Source organism: Pseudorca crassidens, chromosome 1, assembly GCF_039906515.1.
Source record: "Pseudorca crassidens isolate mPseCra1 chromosome 1, mPseCra1.hap1, whole genome shotgun sequence".
Taxonomy (NCBI): domain Eukaryota; kingdom Metazoa; phylum Chordata; class Mammalia; order Artiodactyla; family Delphinidae; genus Pseudorca; species Pseudorca crassidens.
In genome coordinates, this window is record NC_090296.1 from 64,642,259 (window position 1) to 64,659,872 (window position 17,614).

At 41.9% G+C, this 17,614-nt stretch overlaps 1 long non-coding RNA gene across 1 annotated transcript in view; it reads left to right on the forward strand.

Annotated features, from left to right (window-relative positions):
- Positions 1–7,868, forward strand: part of LOC137228113 (uncharacterized) — a 133,025-nt gene extending 125,157 nt beyond the window's left edge. The window contains exon 4 of the long non-coding RNA XR_010945153.1: positions 7,783–7,868. This is a non-coding gene — a long non-coding RNA (uncharacterized lncRNA). The remainder of the gene's footprint in view (positions 1–7,782) is intronic.
- The last annotated feature ends 9,746 nt before the right edge of the window (positions 7,869–17,614 follow it).

The window sequence follows — 17,614 nt, forward strand, 5'->3', positions numbered from 1 at the left end:
AAGAATGTTCAGGATTAAGAAAGAATTATAATCTTACCTCTAAATCCTACAGTGTCTGGAGGCATGTGGCAGGAGGAGTCTGTTATTAGAAAGAGCATAAGCTTACTTGTTGTAGCCAGTCACAAACACACTTGAAGTTCAGAAGGTGGGCAAGCATTTCTTTACTGTTGCCATTGGGCTGTTCTCTCATCCAAGCACAGTTATCCTTGGAGGAAGTCTAATAAAAAGTCCCTTCCACTTTGAGCCAGGGACACCTCTTACTTTTCCAGCCCTGGGAGGGGATAGAGGGCCATCACCTCATCTAGCGAGGGGGATCTGAGCCAGGGGTTGGCAAATTACAAACTGTAGGGCAGATCCTGCTTACTGCTGTTTTTCTACACTAATGAGTTAAGAATGGGTTTTACATTTAAAAATGGTTGAAACCATCAAATGAAGAATAATATTAAGTGACGTGGAAATTACACAAAATTCAAATTTCAGTGTTCATAGTTTTATTGGAACATAGCCATGCCCATTCTTTTATGTATTGTCTATGGCCGCTTTCTTGCTATAAGGGCAGAGTTGACTATTTCAACAAAGGCCATGTGGCCCACAAAGCTTAAAATATTCACGATCAGGCACTTCACTTTTGGTATAAAGTTGCCTGACCCCTGATTTAAGCAATAAACTTTTCCTACTAATAGTAGCTGCCTCTCTGAGAGTGTAACTTTTTTTGTGTGGTACGCGGGCCTTTCACTGTTGTGGCCTCTCCCGCTGCGGAGCACAGGCTCCGGACGCGCAGGCTCAGCGTCCATGGCTCACGAGCCCAGCCGCTTCGCGGCATGTGGGATCCTCCCGGACCGGGGCACGAACCCGTGTCCCCTGCATCGGCAGGTGGACTCTCAACCGCTGCGCCACCAGGGAAGCCCTAAGAGTGTAAATTTCAAGTATATCTACTTTCTAGGTTACAAGATCCCCTTCCTACCAGGAATGGATCATTTAGTATTCTTTTGGTTGCCAGGGACAAAAACCCAACCCAAAGTGCCCTTGCAGTTGTGTGGAAGCTGCCTGCAGTGTGACTGCTCTAACAGTGCATTCACGTCGATATGGAAACTTTCTTTCGGATTAGAAATACATTAACATTATCAAAACATTTTCACATGATCTAAATTTCTCTCTGTCTCCTGACCTGCCTTCCAGTGTGTGACCTTTGTCCTTTATTCCTTCTCCAGAGCTTCTCCTATTAGTAATCCAATGGCTATAGTAGTTTCAGACTTGACAGCCTCAGTTTACACTGGTTCCCAACTTTTGTCACATCATGGCAAACACAGAAAATGTTATTTGTACAGCACATTGAGATAAACTATGGAGGTTTGTGAGTGTCTACATAGGGCTTGGTGAAAAAATCTATTATATATTTTTGTAATTATCATATGAAAAAAATCAAAAGTATTAGGGAAAATATCAAATGTAAGACTAGTATTGATATGTGTTACAAATAAAATCTTTCCAAAGATGTAATAAATAAATTCTCATTTGCTTTAAATGAGAAGCTGGATTAAAATTAACATTTTTAATTTCATATTTTATATTTGAAGTGGTTACATGCAATTCCTAACCAAGGCTTTAAAAATTCTGATCTCTTCAATTATGAGAGTTACTTGACAAAAAATTTGCTTACACAATTAAGTGCTAAAACATTAAAAAAATTTTTAAACAACCTTTTTAACACAGCTTAAATTATGTTTACAAGATTTGACAGTTCTTTTATTTTTGTTGACAGATGCATTATTAAAATATCTTATAATTGTAATGGACTTTTAATCCAATAGAACTTTTGCATATCAACTGCATACATGGTTTGAGCAATCACTTGCTGGTAACTTGGACACTACTAAAATGGCACATAAGCCACAAGTGGGGAGAAATAGCTCGTTGTATGTACAAAGACAGAGATTTGGGGCCACTGCCTGAAGTGTGTCTCTGAGGAGCCTCCCCCTCCCCATTTCCCAGCCCTGACAGTGACCCTCACTGCCCAGCTGCATCATGGGCTGCATGCTTGCATGCTGCAGTCCCTGGACACCTGGAACAAGAAATTCCCTAGTAGCTGCAAAAGCCCCATGTTCACTGTGACAGAGGTGCGCTTTGCAGTGAATGTGTGCTCTGTAGATGGCCGGGGTAGAGCACTTCCTTTGTTGTACTCAGCACATCTTATCAGGTGATGAGGCCTAGATGGTGCTCATTGAGACTGCTGCCTGCAGGGACCGTGTAGCATGCCATTAGATTCTGCTCAGCTCTGGCCACTTTCTAGGGAGCATCAGATGAGGCTATCTGAGGATAGAGGTGACCTGCCTGTGGGCATGGGTCACCCCACATACCCTCTTGTCACCTCCAAGGCTGAGGGGATTAATATCTTGTAGAATATCTATAACCCATTTGTGGCATACCGATGAGCTCTGGCTGGGAAGCTCTGCCTTCACAGATGGCACTGCAGTGTTTCCTGAACAATTGAAGGAGGTGATTCAGGAGAAAATTACCTTAGGGAACAAAGTTTAACTACCATGAACCTGGGTTGTTTTGGAAATGGATTTTTCCATCACTTTTGTTTACTTCTTTGTTTTTGTTGTTGTCAGCTATGCCTTACGTATATATGTATGTATGTACGTTACTGATTGCACCAAGGACTACGATATACCTCCTTAAGTTGTTACAGTCTGCCTTCAATTAATATTATTCTACTTTACATAAATGTAAGACTCCTACAGTAGTAAGCTTCCATTTATCTCCCTCCCATCATTCGTGTTTTTGTTGTATTACATTTTACTTCTACACCTGTTATAAACACCACAATACATTGTTATCTTTGTTTTATACAATTAATTGTGTTTTTAAAAAAGCAGCTTAATTGAGATATAAATTCACATACCATAAAATTCACCCACATAAAGTACATGGTTCATTAGTTTTTAGTATATTACATGATTACTTAAAAAAATTGTGGTAAAACATATATAACAAAATTTGCCATTTTAACTTTTTTTTTTTTTTTGCCACATGGCTTGCATGTTAGTTCCCTGACCAGGGGTTGAACCCAGGCCATGGCAGTGAAAGCCCAGAATCCTAACCATTAGGCCACCAAGGAACTTAACTGTTTTTAAATGTGCATTTCAGTGACATTAATTACATTCAAAATGTTGTGCAACCATCAGCACTATGTATTTCCAAAATTTTTGTTATCCCAAACAGAAACTCTGTGGCTATTAAGCAGTAACTCCCTATACCCTCCTTCCTACAGCCCCTGGTAACTTCTAGTTTTTCTTTCTGTACAGATTTGCCTAAGTATCTCATATAAGAGGAATCATACAACATTTGTCCTTCTGGGTCTGGCTTATCTCACTTAGCATAATGTTTTCAAGATTCATCCATGTTGTAGTATGTATGAGAATTTCATTTCCTTTTAAAGCTAAATAATATTCCATCGTATATATATAACACATTTTCTTTAACCATTTGTCTGTTGATGGACTAGTTAATTATCTTTCTTTTTAAAATTTATTTTATTTTTGGCTGCGTTTGGTCTTCATTGTTGCACACGGGCTTTCTCTAGTTGCGGCGAGCGAGGGCTACTCTTTGTTGTGGTGCTTGAGCTTCTCATTGCGGTGACTTCTCTTGTTGCAGAGCATGGGTTCTAGGCACGTGGGCTTCAGTAGTTGTGGCACGCAGGCTAAGTAGTTGTGGCTCACGGGCTCTAGAGCGCAGGCTCAGTAGCTGTGGCGCATGGGCTTAGCTGCTCCGTGGCATGTGGGATCTTCCTGGACCAGGGCTTGAACCCGTGTCCCCTGCATTGGCAGGCGGATTCTTAACCACTGCGCCACTAGGGAAGTCCTGACTAGTTAATTATCTTTTAAGGAAATTAAGAAACAAGAAAAAAAATGCTCCTTGTATACTTACCCCTGTGTTTTTTGTTTGTGAAACTTTTCATTTGTTTACATATAACCAAATTTTTATCTGGTGTAATTCCTTTCATCCTCAAGAATGTCATTTTAATATTTCTAAATGCAGCACGTATCTTCTGGGGACCAATTCTCCCAAATTTGAAAATATCTTGATTTTTTTCCTTCATTTTGGAAAAATATTTTTGCAGGATATAGAATTCTAGGTTGACAGTTTTTACTTTGAGCACTTTAGAAATGTCATTCCATTGTCTTCTATAGTCCACCTTTTCTGATGATAAGTCAGTAGTAATCTTTATTGTTTTTCTCTTATATGTAATGTATCTTCTTTTCTCTAGCTTCTTAAAATATTTTGTCTTTCACTTTGGTTTTCAGCTCTTTGCTGGGATGTGAATAGGTGTTGTTTTCTTTGTTTTTATTCTGCTTGGAGTCTGTAGAACTTACTGGATCTGTGGGTTGATATATTGTTTTTATCAAGTTTGGAGAATTATATCTTCATTATATTATTTCACTGCATTACTCAAATATATTTCATTATATCACCCCATTCTCTTTCCTCTCTTTTCATGACTCTAATAACAAGTATGTTGGACTACTTGATATTGTCACTGAGGCTCTGTTGATATTTTTCAGCTTTCTGTTTCTCTGTGCTTCAGTCTGTAGTGTCTGTTGCTGCATCTTTAAGTTCATTGACCTTTTCTTCTATAGTGACCAATATGCTGAAAAATTTACCCAGTGAATTATTCATTTCAAATATTGTATTTTCCAGTTTTCGACTTTCCATCGTTTTATTCAATAGTATCTATTTATCTCCTGAGATCATCCACTGGTTCACTTGTTATGTCCATCTTCACCTTTAAATTCTTGAACATATTTGAAGTAGTTGTTTTATTTTATTTATTTTTTGGTTTGGTTTTTATTCAGGTATATAGTACAATATATATATGTTTCAGGTGTACAACATAGTGATTCACAGTTTTTAAAGGTTATACTCCATTTATAGTTATTTATAAAATATTGACTCTATTACCTGTGTTGTACAATATATCCTTGTACCTTATTTAATTTATACATAAAAGTTTGTACCTCTTAATCCCTTAACCCTGTCTTGCCCCTTTCACCTTCCATCTCCCCACTGGTAACCACTAGTTTGTTCTCTATATCTGTGAGTCTTTTTGTTATATTCACTAGTTTTACTTTTTAGATTCCACATTTAAGTGATATCTGACTTATTTCACGTAGCATAATTACCCTCTAGGTCCATCCATGTTGTCGCAAATGGCAAAATTTCATTCTTTTTTATGGCCGAGTAGTATTCCACTCTCTCTCTCTCTCTCTCTCTCTCTCTCTCCACCCCCCCCTCTCTCTCTCTCTCTATATATATATATGTATACCACATCTTCTTTATCCATCCATTTGTTGGTGGACATTTAGGTTGCTTCCATTGGTAATTGTAAATAATGTTGCTATGAACATTGGGGTGCATGTATCTTTTCGAATTAGTGTTTTTATTTTTTTTCAGAAATATACCCAGAAGTGGAATTGCTGGGTCATATGATAGTTCTATTTTTAGTTTTTTGAGGAACCTCCATACTGTTTTCCACAGTGGCTGCACCAATTTACATTCCCACCAACAGTGTATGAAGGGTCCCTTTTCTTCACATCCTCTCCAACATTTATTATTTGTGTTCTTTTTGATAATAGTCATTCTGACAGGTGTGAGGTGATATTTCCTTGTGGTTTTAACTTGCATTTCTCTGATGATTAACAGTGTTGAGCATTTTTTTCATGTGCCTATTGGCCATCTATGTCTTCTTTGGTGAAATGTCTATTCAGATTGAAGTAGTTGTTTTAAAGTCCTTGTTGGCTAATTCCAATATCTGCGTTATCCCTGGGTCTATTTCTATTGCCTCCACCCAATGCACTTATGGAAAGGACACATCCATGATACAGCTACCTTTCAAAATTCTGAACAGGAATCAAAGCACAAATCAGCTATCCTGGGATCTTCAAACTTAAGTTAGATTCCATAACTCCCTCTGATCCCCTCTGATACTCATGTCTAACTTTCTATAACCCCCTTTCCAAACTTTGCTTCCTTAATTTAAGTCAACTCAAAGGGTTTTTTTTTTGCTCTACGCAGGCCTCTCACTGTTGTGGCCTCTCCCGTTGCGGAGCACAGGCTCCAGATGCACAGGCTCAGCGGCCATGGCTCACGGGCCTAGCCGCTCTGCAACATGTGAGATCTTCCCGGACCGGGGCATGAACCCGTGTCCCCTGCATCGGCAGGCGGACTCCCAACCACTGCGCCACCAGGGAAGCCCCAAAGTGTTTTTTTTGTTTGTTTGTTTTTGTTTTTTCTTCAGTCTGGAATGAAGGGCTGGAGCAGAAAGTGGAAAAACTTGACTCAGCTAGAACTCATTGACTCCTAGCCATCATCAGTGTTTTACCTGTAATAAGGCTTTTTGAACTTAGAAGTTGAGAATTTAGTGTATTGGTCCTCTGACCTCAACATGCTAACTAATACCACCCTCACTTCTTCATACCCCTAAGGATGGCAGTCAATTCAAACAGGTTAGAAGTGTGAGGTGGGGGAGGGGTAAGATGGGGCAAATACTGCTTTGCCACACATTTTGTTCAGTGAGATCATTGTCATGTTAACCAGAGTTTTACCAATGATAGAAATATGTTACATGTTCAATGTGTGGTACTGACTGTACACCTCTGGGAGTGCACAGCTATATTTTAGATAATAATTTTTAGAGGTTGATTTTCATTTCAAAGGCAATCTAAAAACATTAATATAAGGCTATTTTGGATCCTCTGACCACTACCACCTTATAATAGTACTGATAATTTATTTTGTATATTCATCTGCGTTGGTGATATGGGATTCCTCAGAGTCACAGATTTAATTTTAATGCGGTCCTCAGTTTTGGATTTGTGGTACCCAGGGGTCTGTGGATGTACACTTAAAAGACAATGAGGGGCTTCCCTGGTGGTGCAGTGGTTAAGAATCTGCCTGCCAATGCGGGGGACAGGGGTTCGAGCCCTGGTCCAGGAAGATCCCACCTGCCGCAGAGCAACTAAGTCCGTGTGCCACAACTACTGAGCCTGCGCTCGAGAGCCTGTGAGCCACAACTACTGAGCCCACATGCCACAGCTACTGAAGCCCACGCACCTAGAGCCTGTGTTCCGCAACAAGAGAAGCCACTGCAATGAGAAGCCTGTGCACCACAACGAAGAGTAACCTTCACTCACCACAACTAGAGAAAGCCCACGCACAGCAACAAAGACCAAATGCAGCCAAAAATAAATAAAATAAATTTATATTAAAAAAAAAGACAGTGAGGATTCTTTTTTCTTTAAAAGGAGTTTGTATTTTACATGAATTGAAGAACTCATACTTTTTTTACTTCATATTTTATAATAAGATAGAGGTTGTCAAACTATGGATCATGAGCCAGATCTGGCCTGTGGTCTGTTTTCGTATGGACCACCAGCTAAGAGTGGATTGTACATTTTTAAAAGTTGGAAAAAGAAGAAGAAGAAAAAGAATATACAACAGAGATTTTATGTTGCCCTCAAAGCTTAAAATATTTACTATCTGGCTTTTTATAGAAAAGTTTGTCAAGCTTTGTGATAAAGGCTGGAGGGGATAAGGAAGGCTCTGTTGTGTGGAATTGTGACACCAAGTGTTTATATTACGTTTTCTTGGGCTAAATGAAGGTGAGGTGGTACTACAGACTGTCTTTATCTTTGTGGAGCCTTCACTTATACCCTGATGCAAAGGGTAATTGTTTGGGCCTGTGGTGACACATTCCCTTTCTCTTTTGACATGGGCATGGAGGCGTGGACGTCCTCACATGGGCCAGACACATCTGAAGGACCAGTGTAAGTCCTCGAGAGAACATCCCTCCAGCTGAGAAAGGTAGGTCAGAGCAGAGACACCTCTGAGCGGAACACAGCCGCCCTGAGGCAGAGCTCTTCTCTCTTTTCTGCTGTTTCCCTGCTTTGAGGACTTGTTAGTGAGAAGAGAGAATGTGAATATCATTTCTGCTGGGTGATACTTTGAATCCTCTCCCAGGCCTTCAGGACACTCCTGCGGCGTGTAGCGTGTTTTATGTTAGGTGCTGATCGTGAACAACACCATGTATTATCTGTGTGGCTTTTAGACTGTCAGCCTTATTAGGGCAATAAGTGACTGTGGGTCTCCAGAGACTGCAGGTCTTCTTTTTTTGTGTAATGTCCTGGTGAAAAGGGGCTGAACTATAGCTTTCCCCCAGAATTTCTTTATCATCCTTCTATTCCCTATTTAAGTGCTATTATGTGGAAGTCATTCTTCTTAGCAATTTTGAAAGAAAGTTGCTTATGAAGCCATCAAGCAGAGGGTACAACTTGGGTAGAATTGAAATAAGAGAGAGATTGAATTCCAGGTTAAATCTCCAGTCCGTCCCTTGAAATTGAGGCATATAGATGACAAAGCAAATAGAAAACTGTGGGTAAACATGCTGGAATATACAGTGGGTAATGGATATTGAAGGACGATCTTGTCATGCATGCTAAACAGATACTTTTATGAGTTTAAATTTAATTAGCATCTGGAAATTAACAAGGCTAGAAAGAAGGGCAATGGGTTTTTAAGTGATGGCGATGGATAGGTACTGTTTGCAGCGTATAGATAAATGAAGATTTAATTTGTAATACATAATGAGCCAGGTGCCTATAAAATAATTTGTTTTTCAAGTGGCTATCACAGAACAAAACAATGGAGCCGTCTGAGGTGTGGCAATGACTATTATTACAGTTTTTCTTCGGTTAAAGTCAGTTTTTTAGATGGATATGGATTTGCATTGTTCAAGTTGGATAAGGTAAATATTTTCACTGTCTCTATTTCTTCTTTGAGGGATGGCGCATAAAAATAACTTTTGGTTATTTTGGTTATATCTTTTGCACGTTTACCTTTAGTATGTGTGTGTTGGGTCAGGGTACATTCCTGGAGGAGAGGGGAATGGACTTCTGTACCTTCTCTTCTAGAACCTTTTGATGTTCACAGCATTTGTTTTTTGATGATCTTTTTGGAGGAGGGCCTGAGAAATGAACTTGAGCTAGAGGGTAGAAGAAGGGATCCAGTTCAGTTTGAAAATGGTATCATTTCTGTTCTTCCTTTGGTCATAAACTGTATGGCCCTCTCTAAAGCATGAATCGAGGCTGCCCTTTGTATCACGAACGGTACAGAATTGGGGTTGAGGTCTGGCGCTGTGGCAGGAGAACCACTTGGGTTTGGGTTAAAGGCAGAGGCAGTCCCACCAGGAGAGTTTGTTCTCCCGAGAAGGGTAGCCCCTTGTGCTGAGCTCTGCATGTGTGTATAGGCATGGGCGTGTAGATTCTCCACGCATTGCAGGAGGTGAGAAGGCAGTGCTGTTTCTTGAGGAATTACTCAAGAGTTAAGTAGCTCAAGAGTTATGTGGGATACTATCCCATGCGGACAGTGGCTCATACAAAGTGGGTGCATGGCTGTGGCACAGGTCTACAGAGAGGAACCCACTTCAAGCTTCAAGCATCAGCCTTGCAACTAACTGCCTCTCTCTCTCTCTCCCTCCTCAAAGTTGTGCCCTGTGAGCTGGGGAAGAGTCATCTTGGGCAGAAGTGGAGGACCGGGCTGCAATGTTTTTGTTTATGCTAGGAATGAATTTGTGTTTCTGTTTTTCATTTTCTTTCTCTTGTTTCTTCCCAAGGAAGCGCATTTTAGCGGTGTATCTGGGAGCGTGTGGGCAGGCCACGAATTCCAGGGAAACTCAGTAACATGTCCAGGTCTCTAGGCTTGGGGAAGGGGGCACAGAAAGCCATCTCACGCAGCCATTCTCAGACCTGACTCTGCAACTAGGCCCCTCCAGGGCCTGAAAAATTCAGTTTCCAGGCCCCACTTCTAGAAATTCTGACTTAGTCATTCTGAGGACCTAGGAATTTATGTTTCAGTAAAAAAAAGCACCCTGGTGGGTTCTGTTGGGCAGCTGGGTTTGGGAACCTTGGAGCTAGTATCTCTGCAGCCTGTAAGTGGGAGCACACTTCAATCTTCCCAGTATGTGGAGACTGTAAATGTCGGATGACACATACAGTCATGAATTTTGGCATCAGAACCACTTTGCCATCTTTGGGCCCTCATTGTCTCTTTGATCTTTTGAAAGCACAAACTCCAGCCTCCCTCTGCTTCCTGCCCCTGGGAGCCTTACCCATGACCCAGGTATTGGGGGGTGGGAGTCACCCTGAGACCCAGGCTCTGGGACCAGTTTCCTGTAACATTGCCTGTGAAGTGTGAGTAATCCAGACCAGGCCAGGCTTTACAGGGGCAGCACCTTGTGTGGCTTCCTCACTGGGCCCTGCTGTGCCCCAGGGAATCCGGCTGCTTTCCTGCCAGTGGGAGATGATGAGGTCAGTGCGCTGAAGGTTCCACCCTGGAAAGGGCGAAGCAGGAAGGTGACTGGAAAATGCTGTTTTAAAATGTGTTGGACCCTCACAGAACCCTAGAGGGAAATAAATTTAGTAACTTAGTTTTTATCATTGTTCCTAAATTTCCATAGTGGAGAATTAGGGACTAGTTTCCAAGGTGGGGATGCTTTTCAGCCTTTGTGTATTTTGAAGTGAGGTCTCTGGGGGCTCACGGCGCACTAAGGGAAGGGCAGGGAGGAGACGTCGCTGTCACTCGGGGAGCACCCAGAATAAGAGCTGGGAGATTTACGAGGTGTCTGCGTGTGGTTAAACCCAGGGCGGGGAAGCAGTCCAACTCTTCATTGACAACCCTTTGTTTTGAGGTAAATTTAAACAGGGCTGTTAAGAGAGTTTCACGTTTGTACAAGTTCCTTTTATGAACAATAGTTTCCAACCATTTACTAATGACCTTGGCACTTTCAGCAGAACAGCACAGTTCTCAGTCTGTCCCCAGCTTTGCAGAGAACACTTCCTGTTCTCCTTAATCGCTTCTCCCATCTGGGAAGCACCAGGCTCTGCGGAAGACACCTGTTTTCTCGCCTGTTATTGTCAAAGCTTGGCTCCCTGGCTGGTCCTGAATAGTTGCGAGTGTGCAGGTGGGGGCCAGAGGGTCAGGCTGTCTGTCCCGTGGGACAGAAAATCACCAAGTGTCTGTGAAAGACTCCCATCATCTCAGTGCCTGCTTGTGAATTCATGTGAGGCTACGTATGGTTCATGGACTTTTTTCTTAGTAAAGTGTCTTCTGTTCATTTCGTGAAAGTGGAATTCATGGAGAATGAGAAAAGTAAGGTTTTGAAAAAAAATTAAAATCAGAATTAGAAGGAAAAGAAACACATACAGAGGTAGAGGAGGAAAAAAATCTTACTTAGTTTAGAAAAATCCTCTGTGTCCTTAGGAGACCAGCACCTGTGTTTTGGAAGATTGTCCTGTGTGTCCATGAGTAGATTTCTCGGTACTTGGTAAAGACAGTGAGGCTTAAATGAACCAGGGCATAGCCATGTTTTCAACAAAGGTTCCCTTGTTTGTGGGCTCTGAGGACTCAACATTATAAAGGCTGAGGTGGAGGCCAAGGATAGGGTGGGGTTGTGTTAATTTTTTGGCCATTTCTCAGTCCTTGTGTTGCAGCAGGGGTTACTGATGAAATGGCCTCAGGCAACCTTCAGCAAGGGCTTACTGGCTTCAGCAAGCTTCAGCAATCTTTCCTGGCAGCATAATTCACTTCCCAGCATTGACAATTCCCATCTGGACAACCTCCCACGAGAATCTCAGTGGCCCGCACCTCCCATTCCTCTACAAAGGGAAGCTTGTGGGATGACAGTGTCTCCCCTACATGGAGAAGCCACCATGGACTTGGACATTGTAAATATCACTGTGATGTGGGCTTGGGGGGTAACAGAGAGATGGTGCAGGAAATACCAATACAAGGTAAAACCCAACCCCTACCACGCTGTCCACATGGGAATTTACCAAAAAATTCCATGGAAAAGGCTTAAGAATGTTTATTCAAGTAAGTTAGAATTGACAAATTTTAAAACAACAACAGCAGAGTCCAGGAGTGATTAGGGTGCCATAGGGCTAATCAGCAGAGATATTCTAAAAAAGAGTGCTTAAAATTCAAAGCCGGGTAATTGAATAATAATAATACCAATAGCGAGCAGGTAGCAACATAATAAAATACTATGCCGCTATTTTTCCAAAACTCAAAGCTCATTTAAAAGTTGACCCCATCTGTTAGAGTATTTGTGAGATACAAACATCGTTATCCTCATGTGGTGGGCAAGGAAATGAAGGCTCAGAAGGACTGAGCCTTTGTTTCTAGCATGTTCCATGCAGCACAGTACTGAACTCCAACTGTGGGATGAAGCCTTGATCTGTCACAGGGGTCCAGGAGTTCACACCTCCCTCTAGCCCTTCTTCAAGCTCTTTCTGAGGATAAGCTATTAACATTAATTATGTCACCACGTTAGGGTCTTTCTTGGAGGGAGAAGTGGGAAAGTAGTTTTTGGAAGGTAATAAAACAATATGTTTGAAATCATTTCATTTTTGCACATAGATACATGAAAAAATGATACATACCAATTTGTTAACAGTGGTTATTTCTGATATGTGTAATTATGGGTTATCTTTACATTTTTATCCTCTTGTAAATTATAGAAATGAGTATACATTGTTTTTGTATTAAAGAAAAAATCCCTAAAATAGTAAAACAAAAGAAAAGGTTCTAGGATTTAAAAAAACTTTCTAATTTTTTCTTAGGTTATTTTACCTGGTTTATTTTCATGCAATAAAATATTTTGCTAAATACTAGAAAATTCAATTTACAGTAATCAGTTTATGTTGTAACTTTTGTATGTATTATACATACTATTTTGTAACATTATACTTTCTTTAATCAATCCCTTCTGTTAGACATCTACTTTTTCAACTAATCATTACTATAAGAAAACTAGAGCAAACACAATTGGCTAAAATTAATTAAAATCAAGTAGAAACATCCTGCCCTTCCCCCACCCCCCAAATTTTGAAAAATGGGCAAAAATCCTTTCTGCGAAATTTTACTCATTTCCAACCCAGTTGTTTTTTTGACCAGATTGTGATCTTGACTAAGGAACGGAAAGAAAGTAACCTATATCAAGTACCTACAGCCACCCACAAACAAGTCTTTATAATACTTTTTGTTTTTGTATTTTAGTAGGTTTTAAAATCAGGAATGAATTAGAGTTACAGTAGGAGAGACAAAGTTCATTTTAGACGGATATTCTTATTTACTATAAGGATAATCAAGCACAATAGCACATGATTTTACAGAATCTTTAAATAGAATAAAGAAACGTGTGTGTGTGTGTATGTGTGTGTGTGTGCGTCTCTGTGTGTGTCTGTGTGTCTCTGTGTGCACGTCTGTGTGTGTGTGTGTCTGTGTGCATCTGTGTGTGTGTGTGTCTGTGTGTCTTTGTGTGCGTCTGTGTGTGTGTGTATGTGTGTCTGTATGTGTGTGTCTCTGTGTGTGCATCTCTGTGTGTGTATGTCTGTGTGTGTGTGTGTCTCTGTGTGCATCTCTGTCTATACGTGTGTGTGTATGTGTCTGTGTGTGTGTGTGTGTGTGTGTGTGTGTGTGTGTGTGTTGGGGGTCGGGGGTAATAACTTACTGTTCATCTGTCTGAACATCTCCGGAAAGGGTTGCTGCATTTCTTGCTGGGCGCTTCTGTAGAACAATAGAACAGTCACATTCTCATCATAAAGATTATGAGAACCAAGTGTCTGAGGATAGTGACATTTTTTATTCAGAAAATGGTGTTGTGTTTGTGGCACCGTGCTGGGGATACAGGGGTGGGGATGCTTCAGAGGTGAATCAGAGACCACCTCATACACCACCTCTCACAAGATGTCTCCTGGAGATCCTCTAGGTCCCTACAGAACTTTTTTATTCCTCTAGATAGCACTTACCACATGATTCCACAATGATTTGTTCAGGGGTCTGTCCCATCCAGTGGACGATGAACTTCCCTAAGGGAGTCCTTGGAAAATGCTTCTGTTTATTGAACGAATAGATGAATGAATGAGCTAGCTCGTAAAGGATGAAATGACTCTTGTACAAAAAATGGAGAAAAAGGAAGGGAAAGGCCAGGGGAAATCGTTTCATGGAGATGAAATAATGGCTCTGAGATCCTATGATGTGTTTGTTATCTCTGCCCTGTTCTTGGCTCTGTCACTGAGATAACCACCCTGCTTGTCCTATGCTCTCAGCAGGAAGGCTATGTCTAAGATTTGGCGGGAACCTTCAATGCAAGTCCTGCACAGAGGCTGGAGTCATATTAAAGAGAGGATATCCTGAAAAGCTGAAAATGTAATGAGTAGGTAGTTGGGAAAGTTGAGTTGGTGACAGAGGAGCTGCCAGATTTTTACCTTCTGACCTAATATTAATAAGCCTTCATATCCCCACTTCTTCAAGCTTTGACCTTTTTTCTTAGAAACAAACACATTTCTTATTTCCTCCACAAAACAAGCCATGGAAGCAACCTAAATGCCCATCGACAGACGAATGGATAAAGAAGATGTGGCACATATATGCTAATGGAATATTACTCAGCCATAAAAGGGAACGAAATTGGGTCATTTGTAGAGACGTGGATGAACCTAGACTGTCATACAGAGTGAAGTAAGTCAGAACGAGAAAAACAAATATCATATATTAACACATGTATGTGGAATCCAGAAAAATGGTACAGATGAACCGGTTTGCAGGTCAGAAGGAGAGACACACAGGTAGAGAACAAACGTATGGACACCAAGGGGGAAAAGTGGCAGGGGGTGGTGGTGGTGTGATGAATTGGGAGATTGGGATTGGCATATATACACTAATATGTATAAAATGGATAACTAATAACGTGCTGTATAAAAAAAATTAAATTAAGTTAAAAAAAAAGCAAAAATTGTTTATCAAAGCAAAGTAGACCATTATATCAAAGACTCTGCTTGCAGAGTTTGCAGAGTTTGATACCTGTTCCTCCCTTTTGGCTTGGCACAAGGATCCGCCCCCATCCGAAGACTGTACTTCCCAGCTTTCCTTCCTGCTATGGAACTCATCTTAGCTGAGCTCTGGCTGGTGGATATTAGAGGAAAGTGGTGAGTGCAACATACAGGAGACGTCCTTAAAGGAAAGGGACTGCGTGCTTTTCTTCCTGTTGGCAGAGTGTAGATGTGCAGCTTAACTCCATCAGCCTTTTGGGCCATGCAGTCGCCTTGGGAATGGAAGCCACCTGCAGTGGAGAAGGAAGATAGGAGAAGCCTGGGTTCCTGAGTGTGAAGGCCTTTTCCAGCCCTGGACTAACCAACCTCTATATTTTTGGAAAGAGATCAACTAACTTAAGCTATAGTTATTTTGGATGATTCTGTTACAGCAGAACCTAATTCTGATTAATACAGCAGCTGTGAGCTGAGGGGAATATTTTGCTGATTTACTTCAACTAGGCAGACCATGCGTCTGTCTCTGAGGACTTAGCACGTGTGTTTCCTGAGCCCAGAACTTCCCCTGGGAGCTCAGCTGATAGTGTGACGTGAACTGGAGGCCAGAGGGCCAGAGCCCTGAGGAGAAGTGTGTGGCTCAGATTATAGCAGGGCCTTTGGTCAGAGAGGAACATAGCATAGGGGAGGGAGCGTGGGCCTGGGGTCAGAAAAACTTGAGTTAAAACACTGAACCAATCAGTTACAATGTGTGTGATTTGAAATTCAGTTTCTGTGGTTGTAAGGAGTAATCAGATATCATACTGAGAAAAGATCAATAACTGATACATGATAGGCACTAAAAATGTAGCTATTATTATTAAAATACATGAAGTATTAACAGGACTTTACATATTCAAGGTTTGTAAAACTCTTGCCTTTATGATTAATAGCAAGGCATTGATTCATGCTGTCTAAATGAACCCTCATAGGTAGAAATATAAGAGCTAAAAACAAAATCTCCTAGTGTAAAAATTTCTTTTGATATTTTTGCTCAATACTAAGTGTAAAGGGATGGCTTCTCCCTTATATAATAACAAAACCCAATATCATTGAATAAGACTTTGAATAACTGCATTGGATCTGATTCCTAATCTCAGAAAACAGAATCATAGAGGCTGATTTTAATAGAAAGGAACTTGTTACAACAGTAGCTTCTGGAATTTCCAGGAAGACCAGAGAACTGAGAATGGAAGGTATCCAGCCAGGAGCAGCATAGCCTGGAGAAGCTCTAATCAGGTGATGGGTCTTGCAGAGACCCCACTGGAGCCCCTGCCCACTGCTTGGCACCTGTGAGCTGAGGAGGGACACTGGAACCTCAGCCACAGCTGCCACAGAAGAACAGAGCCTCGGCAGCCACACTGGTCCATCTCCTTGTGTCACCACCACCCGCATGGCCCCTTAGGGCCCTTAGAGTCTATGTGATGCTTGGTAGAGCCTAGATCACACGCAGCACACTAGGTGCAAAGGAGGGGAAATGTAGCCTTGAAGCTTTTTAGACCGTAGGACTGGAAGGTGTAGCCTGCGCTCCCCCAGAAGGCAGGGCCTAAGATGAGGGCTCGGATGTGGGAAGTTTGTTTTGGGAAGGGATCCTAGGGAATAGAAGTGGGGGATTTGGAAGAGCTTTAGGTCAGAGATGATGGCATACGTTTATTAAAGTGACAAGTTCAACGCTTCTCACCATCAGTAAAAATAAAGGCTCACGAGCTGTATACAGTTCAGTATGGAAATAATTTCGCCTGAGTCGTGAGGATTCACTGTAAAAGTCACACCTACCACACGTTGCAGGTCGAACTACTGCAGTTAGGGGACAATTGCAGCAGTATTATGAGAGACTATAGGACCCGAGATAGGACAGGGACTGTGAGAAACAAGAGAATGGGGCACCTGGTATCTAACCGGTGGGCCTTGATGGCTGATGGCTTATGGAGAAGGGGAGGACAGTTTGAGATTGGTAGCCTTGGTGCTTGGGAGATTTGTAATGTCTTCCACCAAGATCAAGGATACTGGAGAAGAGACAGATTCGGGCTGGGAATGGAAAGGGTGATGGTTCATTTTGCATATGCTCAGCTGGGGGTGTGGCAGTGTACGTGGTATGTGGGTCTGGAGCAGGAGAGAGGGCGTGGCTGGGGTTATGGATTTAAGAATCTTAAGTGTTTAGGGGAAGGTAAAGGAAAAGGAACTGGCGAGGAGACAGAGAAGCTCTGCACGCTCCTGCCAGGCTGGATGTGTTTGTTATTTTCTCCTGTGCTCCTCGCAATAGGTCTTGGGCACGCGACCTTCTTCCTCTCCTCCCAGGTGCTGGCATGGCCAGTTCTGACTCCCCTGAGGTTCTCTCCCCCGGAGGGATGTGGTTCCCCCCGGCTCCTTCTAATTCCTCTTCAGATCCCTGAAGACAACCTACCAGCTCCTCTTATTTACTTGTCTCTTTATTTATTTATTTATTTATTTATTTATTTATTTATTTATTGCGGTACACGGGCCTCTCACTGTTGTGGCCTCTCCTGTTGCAGAGCACAGGCTCCGAACACGCAGGCTCAGCGGCCATGGCTCACGGGCCTAGCCGCTCCGCGGCATGTGGGATCCTCCTGGACCAGGGCACGAACCCATGTGCCCTGCATCGGCAGGCGGACTCTCAACCACTGCGCCACCAGGGAAGCCCTTGTCTGTTTATTTTTGAAATAAATTTTAAT